Below are 10,134 nucleotides of genomic sequence, written 5' to 3' on the forward strand. Positions count from 1 at the left end.
CTTCTTCTTCTTCTTCTTCTTCTCTTTCTTTTTCTTTTCTTCCTCCGCCTCCTCCTCTTCCAGACAGGGGTCTCACTATGTTGCTTAGTCTGATCTGCAGCTCCAGAGCTCAAGCTATTGTTCTGCCTCAGCCTCCTGAGTATTTGGGACTACAGCTGCATGTCACAGCACCCGGCTACAGCCAGCTTTCCAAGATGCCCGTCACAGTTGCCCTCTGAGCAATGACTCAAGAAGGGACCAGTTGGAGTGAAGATGGGAGCTCAAGAAAAGTGTCAGGATACACCTTGCCACCTCCTTCTTCTAACCCATGCTTCCAACCCTTCCTTTTGTGATTTCTTCCCACTCCAAAATTCCCCATAATATTTATTTGCATACATGTTCCCCCAAATAAGAATGACTAGGCATATTGAGAGGACCACATTCACCTACCTCCCTTCCCACTTTAGAATAACATCATTGTTCTATCCTGTGCATTCCAGTATAGCACACAGACATCTTAAGTGCAGAGCTTAACTTTATTGCAACATAAGGGAATTTCAGGGTAAAAACTGCATTTGCGAGGTCAATCACACATGGTCCTCAGGTTACTCACCCTGACATGGTTTAAAGCCTTATAGCAATTCCTTGTAGGTACTGCCTGTTATCACTCCCTTGGCTGCCTGTCACCCTTGCCTCAGGCTCCAGCCTTAGCCTCAGCTTCTTCTTCCTAATGCACCTGCCAGCCCAAGACATGAGTCGTTTCCAGATTCTGCAGAACGAGGCTTTTTCCTGTCTAAGTCTCAGCACATCCTTATCAGCATCTCACACAGACTTCAACCTCTGCAGTCGGCTTGTGTCCAGGGTCCTAGTCCCCACCACTGCTTCGTCTTTATCCTTTCCATCCAATGCCTTCTCCTGTGCATTCCCACACTCCTGCCCTCTGGCATGTACAGTTTCGCATTTGTAATTTATGCTTCTACCTGCTTACACTTAGAGGAAGTGACAAACCGGATTTGGCACATATCGAATTTCTTGGACTATGTTCATTTTTTTTCTGTGTCTGGAATCCACCGTTTTCCAGTAAAAAATTTCTTAAGATTTCAAACACCCATCCCAACACTCTGAGTTTACATGCTTGAATGACTGCCTGTCCCTGGGGCTGAAGTCACAACATTCAGGTTATTATTAATGATTGTCAATCACTGTCTTTTTGGGTCCCTGTTGTTTTGCCTTCATATAATTTAATATTTATATTTAAACACAGAAAGTTAGGCAACTGTCAGAGTCACTCCTCAGCTAATGCTCCCTGGAAAGGGCATATGCTTTTTGCTCACTCAAGGCAGATAATACTGAACAAGTGCTTCAGAATGTTCATGCTGTAAAAGACTCTCAGAAAAGGAAGGAGAAATTGAATGATACTGAGTCCTTACATATGCAGGACACGGCTATTTCCTTTCAGATTTTGTAATTCCTATACTGGTCATTCTAGTTCTAAGTAAAGAAAGCAGGCTTTAAAAAAAAAAAATCACAAACCTGTAGAGCTAGATTTTGGACCCAAGTCAGTTTGTCTCCAAAAATTCATGCATTCTCTCAAAAGAATATAAATGCATTGTATATAAATGCTAAATAGTAAAACCCAGACATTAATTACATGGAGGCAGTTTACATTTTCCTGCAATTTACACCTTTTTTTTTTCCAGACTAATTAAATTTCCTACGCTGGTAAAGTGCTTCTTCCCACAGTTTACTAGAGTTTTTGGTAAAGAGCTAAAAGAAGGTTTGCTGTGAAGCTGGCGAGGAAGAGAAGACTGAGATTCCAATAAAAACTTGTTAACTGGCGTGCAACACCGTGCCTATTAAGAGTAGAACAACTCTCCTACAGAATACACAGCCGAGTCTATACATTGCTTGTTAAGTACTGGCCCAAGTGCTCATGTCTCAGACTTGTCCCTTGGAACCATGCCCAAGCCAGCCCTGAGAGGGTTGGAACAACCCTCCCGCCCCCGCAGAAAACACTGCTGGTTGTTTGGAATCTAGGGCATCACAATGAACATGCCTCAGTATTTTCATAAGGTATTACTACTGTTGTTGCTCTGAAAAAGCAAGGAATGTGCGCATTTACTTAATATGTTCTTTCTTGATTTACACGTCATTGATTTTTAAATCACTTCCAGAAATTCTTAGTAAATGGTAAAAGAATTTCTCAAATAAATATGTTATCTTTTCCTCCAACAGAATGCCAGATCACTTCTTGAAAGATCATTTCCAGATTCTTCTTCAGTTCAAACTGATTTTCACAAACTTAAATCTGCACACCATAATTAGGAAGCTACTGTAGGCCAATTTATTCGGTTAATTTGCATCAGTCTAAATAATTTTTCCTGACAGATTACTTCCGTTCTAAGTACCAAGTACTTTTTAATCCTAGTCAGGTTATTGCTAAGGATAAATGATTTCACATTTCTCATAAAGATGCCTGTCATTAAGAATATTAACACAAATTCCTTCCCCTTGAATAGAAATGAGCTGTCATTTTAGCAATGTTGCTGCATCAGCCTTTCTATTGTCAAACACAACAAATGATGGGAAAATCATTTACTCTTTAGAATTAGTCAAGTGAGGAATCCTTTGAAGTGGGGGTGCAGAGTTTCGCCTGAATTCTATAATCACGTAACAGCGAGTACTGTATGTATGTTGGTAAAATGTTGTGAAATTTAATGAGGACTATTTGTTGCTGTAAGACCTTCCAGACAGAATCTATCTCTGAAAAAGAATTCCCCACTCCTAAAATAGAGGTCTGATGAGCAACAGATGTGGTTTAAATGAACCCTTGTTCAACTGAACCAAGAATATATTGTGATCTGTATGAGGCACAATTCAGAAGAGAGGGGAGGTGGCTACAACACAGCCTCAGTGTTGAGTTTGGTTGTGGGGTTTAAATATATTTATTTATTTCATAAAGTTTCTCCCATAAGGCACAATGCAAATGAGCTTTTAATTAATACAATCTAATGGTCAGCGGATGGTCTTCATGCTGTTTATAAAACAATTTACATTTTTATTTTGTAGTTTAAGAACGTGTGTCGAAAAGCATTTCAATGAGTAGCCATAACCTTCAGAGTGATATATGTCCTGGCAATGATTTGTGAGTTCCACAACTCAGTTTCTCCACCCATAAAGAGAAGATTAGATCGTTGTTCAAGAATGACAACTATTTAATATTTGGAAATGACTAAATAATGAAGTGCCTGGATTCTATAGAAATGCCAAGGAGAAAAGAAGATTAATTTCAAACCGAAGTCTAGTGCAAACATGACCTTCCTATTGTAAATCTCATGAATAGGAAAAGAAATAACATCTAAAGCTTTGTTTCTAGGGCTGAGACTCTGGAAATATATTAATTTTAGGTTGTTTCTGGTGGCAAAAAAAAAAAAAAGGATCTGTTTGTTATAATCTCTTGCCTGTGGAGATGAGAAAAAATTCTTCCTGCTACATTTTATTGAAATAATGCAGTTAGCAAAGATTTAAATGACAAGAATAGAAGGTTCATCTTTTTGTCCCTTTGCCTCTAGGCAGGACTATAGTTAAGCCATCTCAGCAAAGAGAACAGTGCTGTTGTTCCCAAAAATCTCCAGGTGAGAATGAGAAAAATTAAAAAGAGCAAGAGAGAAAACTCAGGGGCCCTGAAATTAATAAAGGTCAGTTCCAGCTCACATCGTTTCAGTTAAAATTTATTTCTATTTGGAAATAGCCTAACAGCAAAACTCCAACGGATGGGCTGTTTGGCACTAGCTCTCAGTGAAAATTCCATTTAGTATTACTACTAATGTCTGCTCATTTTTTATTCGCCTCCTCTTCACCCTGTTGGTGAGAGAGGGAGTCCATCCTAGGGATCTGGGGATGACCAAACACACAGCACCCAACAGCGGACAGATGAGATCCACAGCAGCTTAGAGTCACATAAACTCACAGGCCAGGGAAGGAGGATAACACATACTATGCAAGGCACACAGGGGTTGCACTGGGAACAGAGTGGACAAGCAGAGGCTGCAGGAGGCAGTAGTAATAAGAAAATGCGTTGCCCTCAGGCTCCCCGGGGAAGATGTAATTGGCTTGTTTGAATAATTGTGTGGGCTGGTAAGGAAGTAAAACCCCTTAGGTTGAAGACCTGGTGGAGTGAGGCTGGCCCAGCTGACAGAGGAATAAGCCAGGTGGGCATCCTTTCCTGCTGGAGGGGACATATCTAGTGAAAATAGAGGAGCTCACAGTTAGGCCTTGGGGAGTCCTGGTAAGGCTCAAAGGTAATAAATACCAAGGTAACACGTGAGATTTCAGGCCTTACAAGCCGATCTATACAAACTATGTCAACTTATATGAGACTCATGCTCCCGTGACCATGCCTGATCTCTCTAAGGTCTTTCCCACACCTATTTTGTCTCACAGGAAAAGAGCCACTTTCGACTAGGTTGATAAAACGGGAGTTTAAGCAGTTTTTCTAGTAGGAGGACTCTCGGGCCAAGACCATGTAATTAGCTAAATGACTCATGCAGAAGTATCCTACACTCCTGGCTTTGGTTTGAATGAAAAGAGTAGGAGAGTCCTAAATCATCCAGACAAATTACAACTTTAACTCTTTATTTAATTGTAGTTTGTCACAAGGTAAATGTTGACAAACTTTAGACTTATAGCCAAAGGGCTAAAAAAAAATAAGTTTAGCTTGCCATTGTGGCTGTATTCCCGCCTTCTGTTTTTCAAGAATACTGTCGGGACACAGAGTCAGGTCAGGGAAATGTAGATTCTCTCATTTCCCCTGGGATTTAACAAATGTCCTTTATCTAAAAGACAAAACTTGAAATGTTCAGGCTCTGTCTGAAACTACTGGCCCCTTGCGTCCTTTAGATAAAGGACATCTGAAGTTACTGCTGGGTCTATCGCCCTTAGTTATACCATGTTGGACAAGGCATTTTATCTTCTGGACCCCAAGTTTCATCCTCTTCTTTTCTTTTCTTCTCTTTTCTTCTCTTCTTTCTTTTTTTTTTTTTTAGACAGGGTCTCACTGTGTTGCCCAGGCTGGAATGCAGTGGCACAATCTGGGCTCACTGCAACCTCTGCCTCCTGGGCTCAAGTGATCCTCCCACCTCAGCCTCCCAAGTAGCTGGGACTACAGGTATGTGGCACCACACCTGACTAATTTTTTTTTTTTTTTTTTTTGCAGAGACAGGGTTACACCATGTTGCCCAGGCTGGTCTCGAACTTCTGGGCTCAAGCGATCCACCCACCTTGGCCTCCAAAGCGCTGGGATTATAAACATGAGCCACCATACGTGGCTATACTCTTTAATGAGGAAGTTAAACAAGAGTTTTAAAATATTTTTTTAGCAGCAAAACCACTGTCTCAAACAAAGTCTAAAGGCACTCTATAAAACAGATGGAAATAATGTTTATCCATTTGAATCCAACGGGTAAAGTCCAAGCCAGATTGCCTGGCCTCCCACACATTCGCCCGCTTCCCACACACTGCCAAGGTTCCTGTAGTATCCCTTGAAAGCCTAAAACTTCTTGGAACCCAGTTTGAAAACCGCCAGATGAGATAATATCTCAGGTTTCTTTCAGCTTTCAGTAGAATAGAAAAATCATTGACTACGGAGTCAGATAGACCTAGATTCAAATCCTAGTTCTGTCACTTTCTAAGCTGTATGACCAGACTCCATTTACCTATCTGTAAAGTGAAAATAAAAATAGTTCTGCTAGGTTGAGAAGACATGTAAAGCATCTAGCCTGGTTCCTGAAACCCCGGAGGGATTCATAAATACTAACTATAGTAAAGGTTATGGTCCTCACCTGAGCATAACAAAATGACAGACGATCCTACACTTGAACTACAAATTTGCAGTAAGATCTCTGTCATTCCTGAAGCCGAATCCTCAGGAATTTGAGGCCAAAATTCTTTAAAACCTGAATTGGTTTTCATTGTTCCAAATTAGTGGAGGGGGGAAAATTCTTCTAATTCACTGAACAATTCACTGAACAATCTGTATGCGTGGAGAGCGTGTATTGCATAGACACACCCCAAGTCTCTGAAATGACACCACGGTCAATCCAGCTGGCACAGATGGAATTTGAAGCATGTTGCCTTTACCAAAAAATAACAGGAGAAATGTCATTAAGGACACTTTAATACAAAGCCACAAGAAATTCAGTATCTGACAGCTCGTGTTCTAAATTTCACCCCATATCATAAAACAATTCACCCGAGAGCAGCTGTTCATTTGCTAAGCTGCTGTTGTGATAGCACATATTCCTTCAATAGTGGAGGAGTTCCTCCCTAAAATCTATCCCAGAAGCCAGTGATGTCTGAAAAATCTCACCTTTGGGTAATTTTCCTGGCATTCTGTAAAGTAAGTTCCACTTACAGGTCCCCTAATGTGCAGTAGCAAAGAATCAACAGATGCCAACATTCCTGTTTGCCTCACGAACTTACATCCTAAAGTAAGCTGACTTGAGTGAAGTTTAGAGGCTCCCCTACAAGTTTTAGAAAAGCTTTCTTTTTTAACTTATGCAAGTTTACAAACCCTCATGAACCTATTGCATATATCCACCAACCATCCATATTTTAGTACCGTGTGGTGGCTCTCACCTATGCCCATATAGCTGACGACAATGCAGGTAAGATCTGGTCAGTTTAGTTTCATTCATCTGTCAGTTTCATTCAGTGAATACTCACTAAGCACCTGCTTTATGTAGGGCCCTGTCCTGGGCCACCAAGGAGAACAACGCAGGGTTCCAAACCTATGGAGACAGACAACGCATGAGGAATGACAACAGAGAAACAGAGTCACAGGGAGAAAAGAGGGGAAATCAGGGAAGGCTTTTGTGGGGGAGGCGGGATTTGAACTGAGCCTTGAAGGAAATGGGTGTGAGGATTGGGGTATGAGTAAAGATGGGAAATGGAGAATTGAAAGGCCATCTTTAGAGAATGATTCACATTCTAATGTGCTGGGGGGTGAGGCGGGAGGGCGGGATGGGAAGTGGGAAATTAGTGTGGAGACAGAAATTGTGGGCTTTGAGTGCCAAGATGAGGATTTCTTTGCATGTTGGGAAGCAGTGGCAGGCGCAGGGCAGGATAATAATAATTTTAAAGAAAATATGAGTAGCAAGTCGGGGGAGAGGGGAGGGAAGCTTGGTGCTCAGAATAATCAGAACTTTCTCAGAGGACCCAGGCTCAGTGGAAAGAGCGCTCTGGTTCGGTTTATTGCTCCCACAGAGAGGAGGGGAGAGACCCAGAGAGGTTTAAAATTAGAGGGATCGACAGGGCATAGGGAACTCCTGGCCAACCATCCTTAGGAAAACAAGAGACCAGGAATAAAGAGAACCAGCAGAAGCACCTGGTCTGAGTCTAAGAAACATCAGTGTTTACTAAGCACTTGGTCTCTGGAACGCCTGGCTTTCCAAATACCACATCTTCCCATCCACTCCATCCTGCCACAGGCAGCTACTGTGCCGGGCGGGTGCTCAGGGAGCCGGAACCGCACGCCTGGAAACCCTGAGCCTCTGCCCGCCGCCCTCTAAGCCGGCCGGCTGCAGCGCAGTTTGTTTGCCGAGGTTTGCATGCACATATTGAGTTGCCCTTTTTTTTTTTTCCCGCAGTTCTTTCAGCCGTGTCCCGAAATTCACCCCTAGTGTAACTTCTGCCTCTGCTCCTCCTCTTCTTGGAACTGCCTTTTGTTTGTCTGGCAGCGTTGGTTCTATGGGGGTGTGTGATGATAATAATACGCGGGCTTATATAACCGTCTTCATCTTGCGAGCACTTCGCAGACCGTCGCTAATGAATCTTGGGGCCGGTGTCGGGCAGGGGCGGCTTGATCGGCAACTAGGAAACCCCAGGCGCAGGGGCCAGGAGCAAGGGCAGTGAGGATCAGAGGCCAGGCCTTCCCGGCTGCTGGCGCTCCTCAGAGGTCAGGGCAGATAAGGAACATGACTCTCCCTCTCCGGAGAAGGAAGGAAGTCCCGCTGCCACCTTATCTCTGCTCCTCTGCCTCCTCCCTGTTCCCAGAGCTTTTTCTCTAGAGAAGATTTTGAAGGCGGCTTTTGTAAGTATCGTGCTCTGCTTTTACTTTAAAAAGAAAGAAGACAAACTTTCCTTCCTGTCCCTGTCCATTTCATATTATTTATTCATTATTCATCATATTATTATTCATTAGATTCTCAGATGATGGAAAGTATGTTTCTGGCCAAAGTCCTCCACCCAAATTTGGTCCCTTGTAATGATAATAGGAGGGGAAAGAGTTTTCTGTTGATAATTAATTCACTGAACAAAATAGCACCCAGGAGAGGTGCTGAAATTGGCCACTTTGACAGCATTCTGGTGATGTCTGGCTGTTGATACACACCACACGCACACAACACTACACACACACACACACACACACACACACCTTTTTGCCCTTAAGAGGAGCCCTAGTTAGTCACCTGGCTTGTTAGACAAGGAGAAACGATGCCACTTCGATCTTCAGTTTCTCTGCCTTGGGTAGTCACAATTTCAATCAGTTGTAATTGTTGAAAGTTTCTTTTCACACTATGAAATAAATCCCATCTTTCAGTGCAGGCTTGAAACTTGCACTGACTTGGGTAAACTGTACAAAGCACTGTAGCTATAGTGAATATGTGAATTTTTATTAAATTTTTCACTGCATAACTGAAGGTTCTAATATTAAAGAAACATGGACTCTAACTTTTTAAGCACAGGCAAAACTCAAAGCCCTGTTATCAAACTATGTTTCTGTAAAGAGTGCTGAATTAACAGAGTACTCTTCTCAGAGATTATGCTCACTGCTTTGAGAAACTGCTTTTTAACAAGAGGTGAACTTAAAACTCTAGAATAACATGAAGAAAGACACAACTTCTGAATACTTAGCAACTATGACTTGCTATTTGAACAAGCCAAAAAACAAAGGGTCTATTTTGGGCAATTGTACAATTTGCATTTATAAAACCATGATTATAATTTGGTATGCTATGAGATACTGAGATTTATTGTTTTAATAAGATTTCAGGTAAGAAAACTAAGAACTATGAATTGGTAATAATGTAGAAAAGCAAGTCCTCTCACTTTTAATGCTGTAAGTGCTGTGATTCGTTCATAAGGCTTTATCATCTTTGCCTCTAGATGAATGGATGTGAAAACCATGGATAATATGTGTGTAGATGTTAGTGTGTATATGTGTCTTTAATTATCTTAAATTCTTACATTTATTGTATCTATCTAGTGCTCAGTATGTTACATGATAGTATAACATCCAAAATGGATCAAGTGGAGAAACTTATTTCACATTAACTTTCAGATTGCAATATTTATTCATTATTTGTTAACACATATGAGAAATATTATAAAATTATGTCTTTGTTTCACATTCTCTTTAAATGATATTTTCACTTAGAATTCTCTGTGGCTCCCATGAAATTCTAAGGTATAATTGAAGTCAAAAATAAGACTGGATTCTAGTTGCTTTTACCCCTAAATTTAAAAGTGATATTTCAACACCAAATTCTATACGTTGCCTAATTTGATTACAAAGATGAACCACATAATCTCAGCATTAGCCTCAAAGTCATACTCAATCATAATAGAAAGAACACAAGCTTTGATGCGATCTGGATTTGAGGCTTAGTTTGGTCATTACCTAGTTGCATGACCAGCAGCAAGATCTTTAAGATTTTCAGCCTCAGGTTTCACATCTATAAAATAAGATCAATATTACTTACCCCAAGGAGAGGAGTTGAAAGGCCTAAAAGGAAATAATATATGTAAAATGTCTAGCACCCAGTCTGAAAGTAGTGGCATTTTAGTCCGTTTTAGAGCTTTTTCATTTACTCTATTTTTTCATCTTTCATTCAATTCATTCATTTATTGAGCATCTACTATGTACTGCGTGCTGAGCAAAGCACCAGTGGTACAAAGATGAATAAGATTCATATCCTACCTTGGAAGAGTTGGTAGTCTAAGGAGACAGACTTAAACAACAGATGATTTTCAAAACAAGATAATAGCAAAAATACAAATGTGTTCAAGATTAAGAGTCAGTACTGAAGCCAGAATGGTTCCCTCTGCCTAGTAAAAGTCTGAAGCCAGAATGGTTCCCTCTGCCTAGTAAAAGTC

The 10,134-nt window shown here is 41.1% G+C and overlaps 1 protein-coding gene across 2 annotated transcripts in view; it reads left to right on the forward strand.

The window, feature by feature from the left end:
* Positions 1-10,134, forward strand: part of SULF1 (sulfatase 1) — a 226,228-nt gene that overhangs the window by 18,663 nt on the left and 197,431 nt on the right. The window contains exon 1 of one of the 2 annotated variants that reach the window (XM_011976496.1): positions 7,617-8,068. The exons of the other annotated variant lie outside the window; for it this stretch is intronic. The gene's annotated coding sequence lies outside the window, so the exon portion shown is untranslated. Of the gene's footprint in view, positions 1-7,616; positions 8,069-10,134 lie in introns of those variants that run through there. 2 annotated transcript variants of the gene reach the window in all.

This window comes from Mandrillus leucophaeus, unplaced genomic scaffold, assembly GCF_000951045.1.
Source record: "Mandrillus leucophaeus isolate KB7577 unplaced genomic scaffold, Mleu.le_1.0 Scaffold167, whole genome shotgun sequence".
NCBI lineage: Eukaryota > Metazoa > Chordata > Mammalia > Primates > Cercopithecidae > Mandrillus > Mandrillus leucophaeus.